The 16,352-nt window shown below is 38.3% G+C and overlaps 16 non-coding genes across 16 annotated transcripts; all 16 read left to right on the forward strand.

Annotated features, from left to right (window-relative positions):
• Positions 1 to 1,173: 1,173 nt before the first annotated feature.
• Positions 1,174 to 1,246, forward strand: TRNAV-CAC (transfer RNA valine (anticodon CAC)). The gene has a single exon. It is a non-coding gene; the product is annotated as a tRNA-Val (tRNA).
• Positions 1,247 to 1,328: 82 nt separating this feature from the next.
• TRNAV-CAC (transfer RNA valine (anticodon CAC)) lies at positions 1,329 to 1,401 on the forward strand. Its single transcript has one exon. It is a non-coding gene; the product is annotated as a tRNA-Val (tRNA).
• Positions 1,402 to 1,480: 79 nt separating this feature from the next.
• TRNAV-UAC (transfer RNA valine (anticodon UAC)) lies at positions 1,481 to 1,555 on the forward strand. The gene has a single exon. It is a non-coding gene; the product is annotated as a tRNA-Val (tRNA).
• Positions 1,556 to 4,444: 2,889 nt separating this feature from the next.
• Positions 4,445 to 4,517, forward strand: TRNAV-CAC (transfer RNA valine (anticodon CAC)). Its single transcript has one exon. It is a non-coding gene; the product is annotated as a tRNA-Val (tRNA).
• Positions 4,518 to 5,578: 1,061 nt separating this feature from the next.
• On the forward strand, positions 5,579 to 5,651 carry TRNAV-UAC (transfer RNA valine (anticodon UAC)). The gene has a single exon. It is a non-coding gene; the product is annotated as a tRNA-Val (tRNA).
• Positions 5,652 to 6,894: 1,243 nt separating this feature from the next.
• Positions 6,895 to 6,967, forward strand: TRNAV-UAC (transfer RNA valine (anticodon UAC)). Its single transcript has one exon. It is a non-coding gene; the product is annotated as a tRNA-Val (tRNA).
• Positions 6,968 to 7,543: 576 nt separating this feature from the next.
• Positions 7,544 to 7,616, forward strand: TRNAV-UAC (transfer RNA valine (anticodon UAC)). The gene has a single exon. It is a non-coding gene; the product is annotated as a tRNA-Val (tRNA).
• A 911-nt stretch (positions 7,617 to 8,527) lies between these two features.
• On the forward strand, positions 8,528 to 8,600 carry TRNAV-AAC (transfer RNA valine (anticodon AAC)). Its single transcript has one exon. It is a non-coding gene; the product is annotated as a tRNA-Val (tRNA).
• Positions 8,601 to 9,862: 1,262 nt separating this feature from the next.
• On the forward strand, positions 9,863 to 9,935 carry TRNAV-AAC (transfer RNA valine (anticodon AAC)). The gene has a single exon. It is a non-coding gene; the product is annotated as a tRNA-Val (tRNA).
• A 577-nt stretch (positions 9,936 to 10,512) lies between these two features.
• TRNAV-AAC (transfer RNA valine (anticodon AAC)) lies at positions 10,513 to 10,585 on the forward strand. The gene has a single exon. It is a non-coding gene; the product is annotated as a tRNA-Val (tRNA).
• A 1,206-nt stretch (positions 10,586 to 11,791) lies between these two features.
• On the forward strand, positions 11,792 to 11,864 carry TRNAV-AAC (transfer RNA valine (anticodon AAC)). Its single transcript has one exon. It is a non-coding gene; the product is annotated as a tRNA-Val (tRNA).
• A 271-nt stretch (positions 11,865 to 12,135) lies between these two features.
• Positions 12,136 to 12,208, forward strand: TRNAV-CAC (transfer RNA valine (anticodon CAC)). The gene has a single exon. It is a non-coding gene; the product is annotated as a tRNA-Val (tRNA).
• A 192-nt stretch (positions 12,209 to 12,400) lies between these two features.
• On the forward strand, positions 12,401 to 12,473 carry TRNAV-AAC (transfer RNA valine (anticodon AAC)). Its single transcript has one exon. It is a non-coding gene; the product is annotated as a tRNA-Val (tRNA).
• Positions 12,474 to 13,414: 941 nt separating this feature from the next.
• TRNAV-CAC (transfer RNA valine (anticodon CAC)) lies at positions 13,415 to 13,487 on the forward strand. The gene has a single exon. It is a non-coding gene; the product is annotated as a tRNA-Val (tRNA).
• A 1,715-nt stretch (positions 13,488 to 15,202) lies between these two features.
• TRNAV-CAC (transfer RNA valine (anticodon CAC)) lies at positions 15,203 to 15,275 on the forward strand. Its single transcript has one exon. It is a non-coding gene; the product is annotated as a tRNA-Val (tRNA).
• An 80-nt stretch (positions 15,276 to 15,355) lies between these two features.
• Positions 15,356 to 15,428, forward strand: TRNAV-UAC (transfer RNA valine (anticodon UAC)). The gene has a single exon. It is a non-coding gene; the product is annotated as a tRNA-Val (tRNA).
• The last annotated feature ends 924 nt before the right edge of the window (positions 15,429 to 16,352 follow it).

Here is a 16,352-nt window from a genome sequence, read left to right on the forward strand (position 1 = left end):
AGATGCTAGTTAGCACTGTGCGACTATGTGTTTGTTTAGTACACCATGGTACGTGTTTTGCAGGTTTAATCATTTTATATGTTTTAGTAACTGTCTGTATTTACATGGTGAGGATTTTTAAATTCTTTCTATTGCGTGGGAATCAGACAACGCTAATAAATAGCATCGCCATATGTACTTATAATGGCGAGATTCACTAAAATAGTGCTGGGCGGCCAGTCGCAAAATGGCGTCTTATTGCCAATCGGAAAATGACATCACGCAGATTTAATTTTAAACCGACCTTGTCTCAGCCAATTATCGGGCTTCGACAGTGGTTATCACGTTCGTCTCACATGCAAAAGATCCTCAGTTTGAAACTGGGCAGAAACATACTTTTACTTTATGTTTTTATGATTTTTCTGTTACTAGTAGCCAAAAAATATTTTTGAAAGCCCATATGCAAATTGCACTTCCAGGTTCAATACTTTTCTTTTCACAAACGGACAGTTTCTGTAGTGTAGTGGTTATCACATTCACCTCACATGCGAAAAGTCCCCAGTTTGAAACTGGACAGAAACACACATCCCTTCTTATCTTACATTTTAATAAAACAATGAATATGTTGTTAACTATATATATTTTTTCTGTTACTATTAGCAGAAAATATATTTTTGAAAGCCCACATGCAAATTGCACTTCCAGGTTTAATTCTTTTCCGTTCCCCAAGAGGCAGTTTCTGTAGTGTAGTGGTTATCACATTCATCTCATATGCGAAAGGTCCTCAGTTTGAAAGTAGGCAGAAACATACTTTTACTTTATGATTTTAAGAGTATTCTGTTACTATGGCTCTTATAGGTTCAATACTTTTCCAACCCCAGAGAGGCAGTTTCTGTAGTGTAGTGGTTATCAAGTTCACCTCACACGCGAAAGGTCCCCAGTTCGAAACTGGGCAGAAACATTCTTTTTCTTTATGATTTTAAGAGTATTCTGTTACTATGCCTCTTATAGGTTCAATACTTTTCCAAACCCACAGAGGCAGTTTCTGTAGTGTAGTGGTTATCACATTCTCCTTACATGATGAAGGTCCCCAGTTCGAAACTGTGCAGAAAAATATTTTTACTTTATGATTTTAAGAGTATTCTGTTACTATGGCTCTTCCAGGTTCAATACTTTTCCATCCCCACAGAGGCAGTTTCTGTAGTGTAGTGGTTATCACGTTCGCCTCACACGCGAAAGGTCCCCAGTTCGAAACTGGGCAGAAACATACTTTTACTTTATGATTTTAAGAGTATTCTGTTACTATGGCTCTTATAGGTTCAATACTTTTCCAACCCCACAGAGATGCAGTTTCTGTAGTGTAGTGGTTATCACGTTCGCCTCACACGCGTAATGTCCCCAGTTCGAAACTGGGCAGAAACATACTTTTTCTTTATGATTTTAAGAGTATTCTGTTACCATGACTCTTATAGGTTCAATACTTTTTCAACCCACAGCGGCAGTTTCTGTAGTGTAGTGGTTATCACATTCGCCTTACATGCGAAAGGTCCCCAGTTCGAAACTGGGCTGAATAATTTTTTTTATTTATGATTTTAGGATTTTTCTGTTACTATTAGCTGAAAAAATATTTTTGAAAGCCCATATGCAAATTGCACTTCCAGGTTTAATTCTTTTCCATTCCCCAAGAGGCAGTTTCTGTAGTGTAGTGGTTATCACGTTCATCTCATATGCAAAAGGTCCTCAGTTTGAAAGTAGGCAGAAACATACTTTTACTTTATGATTTTATGAGTATTCTGTTACTATGGGTCTTCAAGGTCAATACTATTCTGTTCCAAAAGGGGCAGCTTCTGTAGTGTAGTGGTTATCACAATCTCCTCACATGCGAAAGGTCCCCAGTCCAAAACTGGGCAGAGACATACCTTTACGTTATGATTTTATGAGTATTCTTTTACTATGGGTCTTCCAGTTTCAATACTTTTGTGTTCCCAAAGGTGCAGCTTCTGTAGTTTAGTGGTTATCACATTCACCTCACATGCAAAGGGTCCCCAATTTGAAAAAATACAGAAATTTTTTTTTATTTAGGATTTTTCTGTTACTATTAGCAGAAAAAATATTTTTGAAGCCCATATGCAAATTGCACTTCCAGGTTTAATTCTTTTCTGTTCCCAAAGAGGCAGTTTCTGTAGTGTAGTGGTTATCACGTTCATCTCATATGCGAAAGATCCTCAGTTTGAAAGTGGGTTTAAACATACTTTTACATTATGATTTTAAGAGTATTCTGTTACTATGGCTCTTCCAGGTTCAATACTTTGCCACTCCCCAAGAGGCTGTTTCTGTAGTGTAGTGGTTATCACGTTCGCCTCACACGCGATAGGTCCCCAGTTTGAAACTGGGAAGAAGCATACTTCTACATTATGATTTTAAGAGTATTCTGTTACTATGGCTCTTCCAGGTTCAATACATTTCCTTCCCCACAGAAGTAGTTTCTGTAGTGTAGTGGTTATCACATTCACCTAACACGCGAAAGGTCCCCAGTTCGAAATTGGGCAGAAACTTATCTTTACGTTATGATATTAAGAGTATTCTGTTACTATAGCTCTTCCAAGTTCAAAATTTTTCCGTTCCCACAGATGAAGTTTCTGTAGTGTAGTGGTTATCACGTTCGCCTAACACGCGAAATGTCCGCAGTTCGAAACTGGGCACAAAAATGTTTTTTATTTATGATTTTAGGATTTTTCTGTTAATATTAGCAGAAAAAATATTTTTGAAAGCCCATATGCAAATTGCACTTCCAGGTTTAATTCTTTTCCGGTCCCCAAGAGGCAGTTTCTGTAGTATAGTCGTTATCACGTTCATCTCATATGCGAAAGATCCTCAGTTTGAAAGTGGGGCAGAAAAATACTTTTACATTATGATTTTATGAGTATTCTGTTACTATGGGTCTTCCAGGTTCACTACTTTTCTGTACTCAAAATGGCAACTTCTGTAGTGTAGTGGTTATCACGTTCGCCTCACACGCGAAAGGTCCCCAGTTCGAAACTGTGCAGAAACATAATTTTGCGTTATGATTTTAAGAGTATTCTGTTACTATTGCTCTTCCAGGTTCAATACTTTTCCATCCCCACAGAGGCAGTTTCTGTAGTATAGTGGTTATCACGTTCGCCTAATACACAAAAAGTCCACAGTTCGAAACTGGGCAGAAACATTTTTTTATTTATGATTTTAGGATTATTCTCTTAGTAATAGCAGAAAAAATAATTTTGAAAGCCCATATGCAAATTGCACTTCCAGGTTTAATTCTTTTCCGTTCCCCAAGAGGCAGTTTCTGTAGTGTAGTGGTTATCACGTTCATCTCATATGCGAAAGGTCCTTTGTTTGAAAGTAGGCAGAAACATACTTTTACTTTATGATTTTAAGACTATTCTGTTACTATGGCTCTTATAGGTTCAATACTTTTCCAAACCCACGGAGGCAGTTTCTGTAGTGTAGTGGTTATCACGTTCGCCTCACACGCGAAAGGTCCCCAGGTCGAAACTGGGCAGAAATATACTTTTACTTTATTATTTTAAGAGTTTTCTGTTACTATGGCTCTTATAGGTTCAATACTTTTACAACCCACAGAGGCAGTTTCTGTAGTGTAGTGGTTATCAGGTTCGCCTCACACGCGAAAGTTCTCCAGTTCGAAACTGGGCAGAAACATTTTTTTTATTTATGATTTTAGGATTTATCTGTTACTATTAGCAGAAAAATTATTTTTGAAAGCCCATATGCAAATTGCACTTCCAGGTTTAATTCTTTTCCGTTCCCCAAGAGGCAGTTTCTGTAGTGTAGTGGTTATCACGTTCGTCTCATATGCGAAAGATACTCAGTTTGAAAGTGGGCAGAAACATACCTTTACATTATGATTTTAAGAGTTTTCTGTTACTATGGCTCCTATAGGTTCAATACTTTTCCAACCCACAGAGGCAGTTTATGTAGTGTAGTGGTTATCAGGTTAGCCTCACACGCGAAAGTTCCCCAGTTCGAAACTGGGCAGAAACATTTTTTTTATTTATGATTTTAGGATTTTTCTGTTACTATTAGCAGAAAAAATATTTTTGAAAGCCCATATGCAAATTGCACTTCCAGGTTTAATTCTTTTCCGGTCCCCAAGAGGCAGTTTCTGTTATGTAGTCGTTTTCACGTTCATCTCATATGCGAAAGATCCTCAGTTTGAAAGTGGGGCACAAAAATACTTTTACATTATGATTTTATGAGTATTCTGTTACTATGGGTCTTCCAGGTTCAATACTTTTCTGATCTCAAAGGGGCAACTTCCGTAGTGTATTGGTTATCACGTTTGCCTCACACGCGAAAGGTCCCCAGTTCGAAACTGTGCTGAAACATATTTTTACGTTACGATTTTAAGAGTATTCTGTTACTATGGCTCTTCCAGGTTCAATACTTTTCCATCCCCACAGAGTCAGTTTCTGTAGTGTAGTGGTTATCACGTTCGCCTCACACGCGAAAGGTCCCCAGTTCGAAACTGGGCAGATACATTCTTTTACTTTTTGATTTTAAGAGTATTCTGTTACTATGGCTCTTATAGGTTCAATACTTTTCCAACCCCACAGAAGCAGTTTCTGTAATGTAGTGGTTATCACGTTCGCCTCACGCGCGAAAGGTCCACAGTTCGAAACTGGGCAGAAACATGCTTTTACTTTATGATTTTAAGAGTATTCTTTTACTATGGCTCTTATAGGTTCAATACTTTTCCAACCCCAGAGAGGCAGATTCTGTAGTGTAGTGATTATCACGTTCGCCTCACACGCGAAATGTCCCCAGTTCGAAACTGGGCTGAATAATTTTTTTTATTTATGATTTTAGGATTTTTCTGTTACTATTAGCAGAAAAAATATTTTTGAAAGCCCATATGCAAATTGCACTTCCAGGTTTAATTCTTTTCCATTCCCCAAGAGGCAGTTTCTGTAGTGTAGTGGTTATCACGTTCATCTCATATGCAAAAGGTCCTCAGTTTGAAAGTAGGCAGAGACATACTTTTACTTTATTGTTTTTTGAGTATTCTGTTACTATGGGTCTTCAAGGTCAATACTATTCTGTTCCATAAGGGGCAGCTTCTGTAGTGTAATGGTTTTCACAATCTCCTCACATGCGAAAGGTCCCCAGTCCAAAACTGGGCAGAGACATACCTTTACGTTATGATTTTATGAGTATTCTTTTACTATGGGTCTTCCAGTTTCAATACTTTTGTGTTCCCAAAGATGCAGCTTCTGTAGTTTAGTGGTTATCACATTCACCTCACATGCAAAGGGTCCCCAATTTGAAAAAAGACAGAAATTTTTTTTATTTAGGATTTTTCTGTTACTATTAGCAGAAAAAATATTTTTGAAAGCCCATATGCAAATTGCACTTCCAGGTTTAATTCTTTTCTGTTCCCAAAGAGGCAGTTTCTGTAGTGTAGAGGTTATCACGTTCATCTCATATGCGAAAGATCCTCAGTTTGAAAGTGGGTTTAAACATACTTTTACATTATGATTTTAAGAGTATTCTGTTACTATGGATCTTCCAGGTTCAATACTTTTCCATCCCCGCAGATGTAGTTTCTGTAGTGTAGTGGTTATCACGTTCGCCTTACACGCGAAAGGTCGCCAGTTCGAAACTGGCCAGAAACATACTTTTACGTTATGATTTTAAGAGTATTCTGTTACTATGGCTCTTCCATGTTCAATACTTTTCCGCCCCAGCAGAGGCCATTTCTGTAGTGTAGTGGTTATCTCGTTCGCCTAACACGCGAAAAGTCCCCAGTTCGAAACTGGGCAGAAACATTTTTTTTATTTAGGATTTTAGTATTTTTCTGTTACTATGAGCATAAAAAATATTTTTGAAAGCCCATATGCAAATTGCACTTCCAAGTTTAATTCTTTTCCATTCCCAAGAGGCAGTTTTTGTAGTGTAGTGGTTATCACATTCATCTCATATGCGAAAGGTCCTCAGTTTTAAAGTAGGCAGAAACACACTTTTACATTATGATTTTAAGAGTATTCTGTTATTATGGCTCTTCCAGGTTCAATACTTTGCCAATCCACAGAGGCAGTTTCTGTAGTGTAGTGGTTATCACGTTCGCCTAACGCTCGAAAGGTCCTCTGTTTGAAACTGGGCATAAATTTTTTTTTTATTTAGGATTTTTCTGTTACTATTAGCAGAAAAATTATTTTTGAAAGCCCATATGCAAATTGCACTTCCAGGTTTAATTCTTTTCCGTTCCCCAAGAGGCAGTTTCTGTAGTGTAGTGGTTATCACGTTCGTCTCATATGCGAAAGATACTCAGTTTGAAAGTGGGCAGAAACACACTTTTACATTATGATTTTAAGAGTATTCTGTTATTATGGCTCTTCCAGGTTCAATACTTTGCCAATCCACAGAGGCAGTTTCTGTAGTGTAGTGGTTATCACGTTCGCCTCACACGCGAAAGGTCCCCAGTTCGAAACAGGCCAGAAACATACTTTTACGTTATGATTTTATGAGTATTCTGTTACTATGGCTCTTATAGGTTCAATACTTTTCCAACCCCACAGAGGCAGTTTCTGTAGTGTAGTGGTTATCACGTTCGCCTATGACAAAAAAGGTCCCCAGTTTGAAACTGGGCAGAAATTTTTTTTTTGTTTAGGATTTTTCTGTTACTATTAGCAGAAAAAATATTTTTGAAAGCACATATGCAAATTGCACTTCCAAGTTTAATTCTTTTCCGTTCCCCAAGAGGCAGTTTTTGTAGTGTAGTGGTTATCACATTCATCTCATATGCGAAAGGTCCTCAGTTTTAAAGTAGGCAGAAACATACTTTTACTTTATGATTTTATGAGTATTCTGTTACTATGGGTCTTCCAGGTTCAATACTTTTCCTTCCCCGAAGATGCAGTTTCTGTAGTGTAGTGGTTATCACGTTCGCCTTACACGCGAAAGGTCGCCAGTTCGAAACTGGCCAGAAACATACTTTTACGTTATGATTTTAAGAGTATTCTGTTACTATGGCTCTTCCATGTTCAATACTTTTCCGCCCCAGCAGAGGCCATTTCTGTAGTGTAGTGGTTATCTCGTTCGCCTAACACGCGAAAAGTCCCCAGTTCGAAACTGGGCAGAAACATACTTTTTCTTTATGATTTTAAGAGTATTCTGTTACTATAGCTCTTCCCGGTTCAATACTTTTCCAACCCCACAGAGGCAGTTTCTGTAGTGTAGTGGTTATCACATTCGCCTAACCCGCGAAAGGTCCACAGATCGAAACTGGGCAGAAACATTTTTTTTATTTAGTATTTTAAGATTTTTCTGTTACTATTAGCAGAAAAAATTTTTTTGAAAGCCCATATGCAAAACGCACTTCCAGGTTTAATTATTTTCCGTTCCCCAAGAGGCAGTTTCTGTAGTGTAGTGGTTATCATATTCATCTCATATGCGAAAGATACTCAGTTTGAAAGTGGGCAGAAACATACTTTTACATTATGATTTTAAGAGTATTCTGTTACTATGGCTCTTCCAGATTCAATACTTTGCGACTCCTCAAGAGGCTGTTTCTGTAGTGTAGTGGTTATCACGTTCGCCTTACACGCGAAAGGTCCCCTGTTTGAAACTGGGCAGAAACTTACTTTTACTTTATGATTTTAAGAGTATTCTGTTACTATGGCTCTTCCCGGTTCAATACTTTTCCAACCCCACAGAGGCAGTTTCTGTAGTGTAGTGGTTATCACGTTCGCCTTACACGTGAAAGGTCCCCAGTTTGAAACTGGGCAGAATTTTTTTTTTTTTTTTGGATTTTTCAGATACTATTAGCAGAAAAAATATTTTTGAAATCCCATATGCAAATTGAACATCCAAGTTTAATTCTTTTCCGTTCCCCAAGAGGCAGTTTTTGTAGTGTAGTGGTTATCATATTCATCTCATATGCGAAAGGTCCTCAGTTTGAAAGTGGGCAGAAACATACTTTTACTTTATGATTTTATGAGGATTCTGTTACTATGGATCTTCCAGGTTCAATACTTTTCCAACCCCCCAGAGGCAGTTTCTGTAGTGTAGTGGTTATCATGTTCGCCTAACACGCGAAAGGTCCCCAGTTCAAACTGGGCAGAAAATTTTTTTTTATTTATGATTTTAGGATTTTTCTGTTACTAGTAGAAAAAAAAATATTTTTGAAAGTCCATACGCAAATTGCACTTCCAAGTTTAATTCTTTTCCGTTCACCAAGAGGCAGTTTTTGTAGTGTAGTGGTTATCACATTCATCTCATATGCGAAAGGTCCTCAGTTTGAAAGTAGGCAGAAACATAGTTTTACTTTATGATTTTATGAGTATTCTGTTACTATGGGTCTTCCAAGTTCAATACTTTTGTGTTATGAAAAGGGGCTGTTTCTGTAGTGTAGTGGTTATCACGTTCACCTCACACACGAAAGGTCCCCAGTTCGAAACTGGGCAGAAACATACTTTTACGTTATGATTTTAAGAGTATTCTGTTACTATGGCTCTTCCAGTTTCAATACTTTTCCGTCCCCACAGAGACAGTTTCTGTAGTGTAGTGGTTATCACGTTCGCCTAACACGCGAAAGGTCCCCAGTTTGAAACTGGGCAGAAACATTTTTTTTATTTATGATTTTAGGATTTTTCTGTTACTAGTAGCAGAAAAAATATTTTTGAAAGCCCATATGCAAATTGCACTTCCGAGTTTAATTCTTTTCAGTTCTCCAAGAGGCAGTTTTTGTAGTGTAGTGGTTATCATATTCATCTCATATCCGAAAGGTCCTCAGTTTGAAAGTAGGCAGAAACATACTTTTACTTTATGATTTTATTAGTATTCTGTTACTATGGCTCTTCCAGGTTCTATACTTTTCCGTTGGCACAGACGCAGTTTCTGTAGTGTAGTGGTTATCACGTTCGCCTAACACGCAAAAAGTTCCCAGTTTCAAACTGGGCAGAAAATTTCTTTTTATTTAGGATTTTTCTGTTACTATTAGCAGAAAAAATATTTTTGAAAGCCCATATGCAAATTGCACTTCCAGGTTTCATTCTTTTCCATTCCCCAAGAGGCAGTTTCTGTAGTGTAGTGGTTATCACGTTCATCTCATATGCGAAAGATCCTCAGTTTGAAAGTGGGGCAGAAACATACTTTTACATTATGATTTTAAGAGTATTCTGTTACTATGGCTCTTCCAGGTTCAATACTTTGCCACTCCACAAGAGGCTGTTTCTGTAGTGTAGTGGTTATCATGTTCGCCTTACACGCGAAAGGTCCCCTGTTTGAAACTGGGCAGAAATTTATTTTTTATTTAGGATTTTTCTGTTACTATTAGCAGAAAAAATATTTTTGAAAGCCCGAATGCAAATTGCACTTCCAAGTTTAATTCTTTTCCGTACCCACAGAGGCAATTTCTGTAGTGTAGTGGTTATCACATTCGCCTCACACGCGAAAGGTCCCCAGTTTGAAAGTGGGCAGAAACATACTTTTACTTTATGATTTTATGAGGATACTGTTACTATGGATCTTCCAGGTTCAATACTTTGCCACTCCACAAGAGGCTGTTTCTGTAATGTTCGCCTTACACGCGAAAGGTCCCCTGTTTGAAACTGGGCAGAAATTTATTTTTTATTTAGGATTTTTCTGTTACTATTAGCAGAAAAAATATTTTTGAAAGCCCGAATGCAAATTGCACTTCCAAGTTTAATTCTTTTCCGTACCCACAGAGGTAATTTCTGTAGTGTAGTGGTTATCACATTTGCCTCACAAGCGAAAGGTCCCAAGTTTGAAATTGGGCAGAAACATACTTTTACTTTATGATTTTATGAGGATACTGTTACTATGGATCTTCCAGGTTGAATACTTTTCCAACCCCACAGAGGCAGTTTCTGTAGTGTAGTGGTTATCATGTTCGCCTAACACGCGGAAGGTCCCCAGTTCTAAACTGGGCAGAAACATTTTTTCTATTTATGATTTTAGGATTGTTCTGATACTAGTAGCAGAAAAAATATTTTTGAAAGCCCATATGCAAATTGCACATCCAAGTTTAATTCTTTTCCTTTCCCCAAGAGGCAGTTTTTGTAGTGTAGTGGTTATCACATTCATCTCATATGCGAAAGGTCCTCAGTTTGAAAGTGGGCAGAAACATACTTTTACTTTATGATTTTATGAGGATTCTGTTACAATGGGTCTTCCAGGTTCAGTACTTTTCAGCCCCCCGCAGAAGCAGTTTCTGTAGTGTAGTGGTTATCACGTTCGCCTCACACGCGAAAGCTTCCCAGTTCGAAACTGGCCAGAAACATACTTTCACGTTATGATTTTAAGAGTATTCTGTTACTATGGCTCTTCCAGTTTCAATACTTTTCCGTACCCACAGAGGCAGTTTCTGTAGTGTAGTGGTTATCACATTCGCCTCACACGCGAAAGGTCCCCAGTTTGAAAGTGGGCAGAAACATACTTTTACTTTATGATTTTATGAGGATACTGTTACTATGGATCTTCCAGGTTCAATACTTTTCCAACCCCGCAGAGGCAGTTTCTGTAGTGTAGTGGTTATCACGTTCGCCTAACACGCGAAAGGTCCCCAGTTCGAAACTGGGCAGAAAATTTTTTTTTATTTATGATTTTAGGATTTTTCTGTTACTAGTAGAAAAAAAAATATTTTTGAAAGCCCATACGCAAATTGCACTTCCAAGTTTAATTCTTTTCCGTTCTCCAAGAGGCAGTTTTTGTAGTGTAGTGGTTATCACATTCATCTCATATGTGAAAGGTCCTCAGTTTGAAAGTAGGCAGAAACATACTATTACTTTATGATTTTATGAGTATTCTGTTACTATGGGTCTTCCAGGTTCAATACTTTTGTGTTATGAAAAGGGGCTGTTTCTGTAGTGTAGTGGTTTTCACGTTCACCTCACACACGAAAGGTCCCCAGTTCGAAACTGGGCAGAAACATACTTTTACGTTATGATTTTAAGAGTATTCTGTTACTATGGCTCTTCCAGGTTCAATACTTTTCCGTCCCCACAGAGGCAGTTTCTGTAGTGTAGTGGTTATCACGTTCGCCTAACATGCGAAAGGTCCCCAGTCTGAAAGTGGGCAGAAACATACTTTTACTTTCAATACTTTTCCATCCCCGCAGAGACAGTTTCTGTAGTGTAGTGGTTATCACGTTCGCCTAACATGCAAAAAGTTCCCAGTTTCAAACTGGGCAGAAAATTTCTTTTTATTTAGGATTTTTCTGTTACTATTAGCAGAAAAAATATTTTTGAAAGCCCGAATGCAAATTGCACTTCCAAGTTTAATTCTTTTCCGTACCCACAGAGGCAATTTCTGTAGTGTAGTGGTTATCACATTCGCCTCACACGCGAAAGGTCCCCAGTTTGAAAGTGGGCAGAAACATACTTTTACTTTATGATTTTATGAGGATACTGTTACTATGGCTCTTCCAGGTTCTATACTTTTCCGTTGGCACAGACGCAGTTTCTGTGGTGTAGTGGTTATCACGTTCGCCTAACATGCAAAAAGTTCCCAGTTTCAAACTGGGCAGAAAATTTCTTTTTATTTAGGATTTTTCTGTTACTATTAGCAGAAAAAATATTTTTGAAAGCCCGAATGCAAATTGCACTTCCAAGTTTAATTCTTTTCCGTACCCACAGAGGCAATTTCTGTAGTGTAGTGGTTATCACATTCGCCTCACACGCGAAAGGTCCCCAGTTTGAAAGTGGGCAGAAACATACTTTTACTTTATGATTTTATGAGGATACTGTTACTATGGATCTTCCAGGTTGAATACTTTTCCAACCCCACAGAGGCAGTTTCTGTAGTGTAGTGGTTATCATGTTCGCCTAACACGCGAAAGGTCCCCAGTTCTAAACTGGGCAGAAACATTTTTTCTATTTATGATTTTAGGATTTTTCTGTTACTAGTAGCAGAAAAAATATTTTTGAAAGCCCATATGCAAATTGCACTTCCAAGTTGAATTCTTTTCCGTTCCCCAAGAGTCAGTTTTTGTAGTGTAGTGGTTATCACATTCATCTCACACACGAAAGGTCCCCAGTTCGAAACTGGGCAGAAACATACTTTTACGTTATTATTTTAAGAGTATTCTGTTACTATGGCTCTTCCAGGTTCAATACTTTTGTGTTAAGAAAATTGGCTGTTTCTGTAGTGTAGTGGTTATCACGTTCGCCTCACACGCGAAAGGTCCCCAGTTCGAAACTGGGCAGAAACATACTTTTACGTTATGATTTTAAGAGTATTCTGTTACTATGGCTCTTCAAGGTTCCATACTTTTCCGTTCCCACAGAGGCAGTTTCTGTAGTGTAGTGGTTATCACGTTCGCCTAACACGAGAAAGGTCCCCAGTCTGACAGTGGGCAGAAACATACTTTTACTTTCAATACTTTTCCATCCCCGCAGAGACAGTTTCTGTAGTGTAGTGGTTATCACGTTCGCCTAACACGCGAAAGGTCCCCAGTTTGAAACTGGGCAGAAACATTTTTTTTATTTATGATTTTAGGATTTTTCTGTTACTAGTAGCAGAAAAAATATTTTTGAAAGCCCATATGCAAATTGCACTTCTGAGTTTAATTCTTTTCAGTTCTCCAAGAGGCAGTTTTTGTAGTGTAGTGGTTATCATATTCATCTCATATGCGAAAGGTCCTCAGTTTGAAAGTAGGCAGAAACATAGTTTTACTTTATGATTTTATTAGTATTCTGTTACTATGGCTCTTCCAGGTTCTATACTTTTCCGTTGGCACAGACGCAGTTTCTGTAGTGTAGTGGTTATCACGTTCGCCTAACACGCAAAAAGTTCCCAGTTTCAAACTGGGCAGAAAATTTCTTTTTATTTAGGATTTTTCTGTTACTATTAGCAGAAAAAATATTTTTGAAAGCCCATATGCAAATTGCACTTCCAGGTTTCATTCTTTTCCATTCCCCAAGAGGCAGTTTCTGTAGTGTAGTGGTTATCACGTTCATCTCATATGCGAAAGATCCTCAGTTTGAAAGTGGGGCAGAAACATACTTTTACATTATGATTTTAAGAGTATTCTGTTACTATGGCTCTTCCAGGTTCAATAGTTTGCCGCTCCACAAGAGGCTGTTTCTGTAGTGTAGTGGTTATCACGTTCGCCTAACACGCGAAAGGTCCCCTGTTTGAAACTGGGCAGAAATTTATTTTTTATTTAGGATTTTTCTGTTACTATTAGCAGAAAAAATATTTTTGAAAGCCCATATGCAAATTGCACTTCCAAGTTTTATTCTTTTCCGTTCCCCAAGAGGCAGTTTTTGTAGTGTAGAGGTTATCACATGCATCTCATATGCGAAAGGTCCTCAGTTTGAAAGTGGGCAGAAACATACTTTTACTTTATGATTTTATGAGGATTCTGTTACTATGGGTCTTCCAGGTTCAATACTTTTCAGTCCCCGCAGAGGCAGTTTCTGTAGTGTAGTGGTTATCACATTTGCCTCACCCGCGAAAGGTCCCCAGTTCGAAACTGGGCAGAAACATACTTCTACGTTATGATTTTAAGAGTATTCTGTTACTATGGCTCTTCCAGGTTCAATACTTTTCCGTACCCACAGAGGCAGTTTCTGTACTGCAGTGGTTATCACGTTCGCCTCACACGCGAAAAGTGCCCCAGTTCGAATCTGGGCAGAAACATTTTTTTTATTTATGATTTTAGGATTTTTCTGTTACTAGTAGCAGAAAAAATATTTTTGAAAGCCCATATGCAAATTGCACATCCAAGTTTAATTCTTTTCCTTTCCCCAAGAGGCAGTTTTTGTAGTGTAATGGTTGTCACATTCATCTCATATGCGAAAGGTCCTCAGTTTGAAAGAGGGCAGAAACATACTTTTACTTTATGATTTTATGAGGATTCTGTTACTATGGGTCTTCCAGGTTCAATACTTTTCTGTCCCCACAGAGGCAGTTTCTGTAGTGTAGTGGTTATCATGTTCGCCTCACCCGCAAAAGGTCCCCAGTTCGAAACTGGGCAGAAAAATACTTTTTCATTAAGATTTTAAGAGTATTCTGTTACTATGGCTCTTCCAGGTTCAATACTTTTCAGTCCCCACAGAGGCAGTTTCTGTAGTGTAGTGGTTATCACATTCGCCTCACACGCTAAAGGTCCCCAGTTTGAAAGTGGGCAGAAACATACTTTTACTATATGATTTTATGAGGATACTGTTACTATGGGTCTTCCAGGTTCAATACTTTTCCAACCCCACAGAGGCAGTTTCTGTAGTGTAGTGGTTATCACATTCGCCTCACACGCGAAAGGTCCCCAGTTTGAAAGTGGGCAGAAACATACTTTTACTTTATGATTTTATGAGGATACTGTTACTATGGGTCTTCCAGGTTCAATACTTTTCCAAACCCACAGAGGCAGTTTCTGTAGTGTAGTGGTTATCACGTTCGCCTAACACGCGAAAAGTGCCCCAGTACGAAACTGGGCAGAAACATTTTTGTTATTTATGATTTTAGGATTTTTCTGTTAATAATAGCAGAAAAAATATTTTTGAAAGCCCATATGCAAATTGCACTTCCAGGTTTAATTCTTTTCCGTTCCCCAAGAGGCAGTTTCTGTAGTGTAGTGGTTGTCATGTTCGCCTCACACGCAAAAGGTCCCCAGTTCAAAACTGGGCAGAAACATACTTTTACATTATGATTTTAAGAGTATTCTGTTACTGTGGCTCTTCCAAGTTCAATACTTTTCCATCCCCACAGAGGCTGTTTCTGTAGTGTAGTGGTTATCACATTCACCTCACACACGAAATGTCCCCAGTTCGAAACTGGGCAGAAACATATTTTTATGTTACGTTTTTAAGAGTATTCTGTTACTATGGCTCTTCCAGGTTCAATACTTTTCCGTTGGCTCAGATGCAGTTTCTGTAGTGTAGTGGTTATCACGTTCGCCTAACACGCAAAAAGTTCCCAGTTTGAAACTGGGCAAAAAAATTCTTTTTATTTAGGATTTTTCTGTTACTATTAGCAGAAAAAATATTTTTGAAAGCCCATATGCAAATTGCACTTCCAGGATTAATTCTTTTCCGTTCCCCAAGATGCAGTTTCTGTAGTGTACTTGTTATCACGTTTGTCTCATATGCAAAAGATCCTCAGTTTGAAAGTGGGCAGAAACATACTTTTACATTGTGATTTTAAGAGTATTCTGTTATTATGGCTCTTCCAGGTTCAATACTTTGCCTCTCCACAAAAGGCTGTTTCTGTAGTGTAGTGGTTATCACGTTCGCCTCACAAGCGAATGGTCCCCAGTTAGAAACTGGGCAGAAACATACTTTTACGTTATGATTTTAAGAGTATTCTGTTACTATGGCTCTTCCAGGTTCAATACTATTCCATTCCCATAGAGGTAGTTTCTGTAGTGTAGTGGTTATCACGTTCGCCTTACGCGCGAAAGGTCCCCTGTTTGAAACTGGGCAGAAACTTACTTTTACTTTATGATTTTAAGAGTATTCTGTTACTATGGCTTTTCCCGGTTCAATACTTTTTCATCCCCACAGAGGCAGTTTCTGTAGTGTAGTGGTTATTACGTTCGCCTAACACGCGAAAACTCCCCAGTTCGAAACTGGGCAGAAACATACTTTTACGTTATGATTTTAAGAGTATTCTGTTACTATGGCTCTTCCAGGTTCAATACTTTTCCGTACCCACAGAGGCAGTTTCTGTAGTGTAGTGGTTATCACATTCATCTCATATGCGAAAGGTCCTCAGTTTGAAAGTAGGCAGAAACATACTTTTACTTAATGATTTTATTAGTATTCTGTTACTATGGCTCTTCCAGGTTCAATACTTTTCCGTCCCCACAGAGGCAGTTTCTGTAGTGTAGTGGTAATCACAATCGCCTATCACGCGAAAGGTCCCCAGTTTGAAAGTGGGCAGAAACATGCTTTTACTTTCAATACTTTTCCGTCACCACAGAGGCAGTTTCTGTAGTGTAGTGGTTATCAAGTTCGCCTAACACGCTAAAGGTCCCCAGTTTGAAGCTGGGCAGAAACTTTTTTTTTATTTATGATTTTATTATTTTTCTGTTACTATTAGCAGAAAAAATATTATTGAAAGCCCATATGCAAATTGCACTTCCGAGTTTAATTCTTTTCAGTTCTCCAAGAGGCAGTTTTTGTAGTGTAGTGGTTATCATATTCATCTCATATGCGAAAGGTCCTCAGTTTGAAAGTAGGCAGAAACATACTTTTACATTATGATTTTATTAGTATTCTGTTACTATGGCTCTTCCAGGTTCAATACTTTTCCGTTGGCACAGACGCAGTTTCTGTAGTGTAGTGGTTATCACGTTCGCCTAACACTCAAAAAGTTCCCAGTTTGAAACTGGGCAGAAAATTTCTTTTTAT

This window comes from Taudactylus pleione, unplaced genomic scaffold, assembly GCF_031769625.1.
Source record: "Taudactylus pleione unplaced genomic scaffold, aTauple2 ptg000050l, whole genome shotgun sequence".
In the NCBI taxonomy this organism is placed as follows: Eukaryota; Metazoa; Chordata; class Amphibia; order Anura; family Myobatrachidae; genus Taudactylus; species Taudactylus pleione.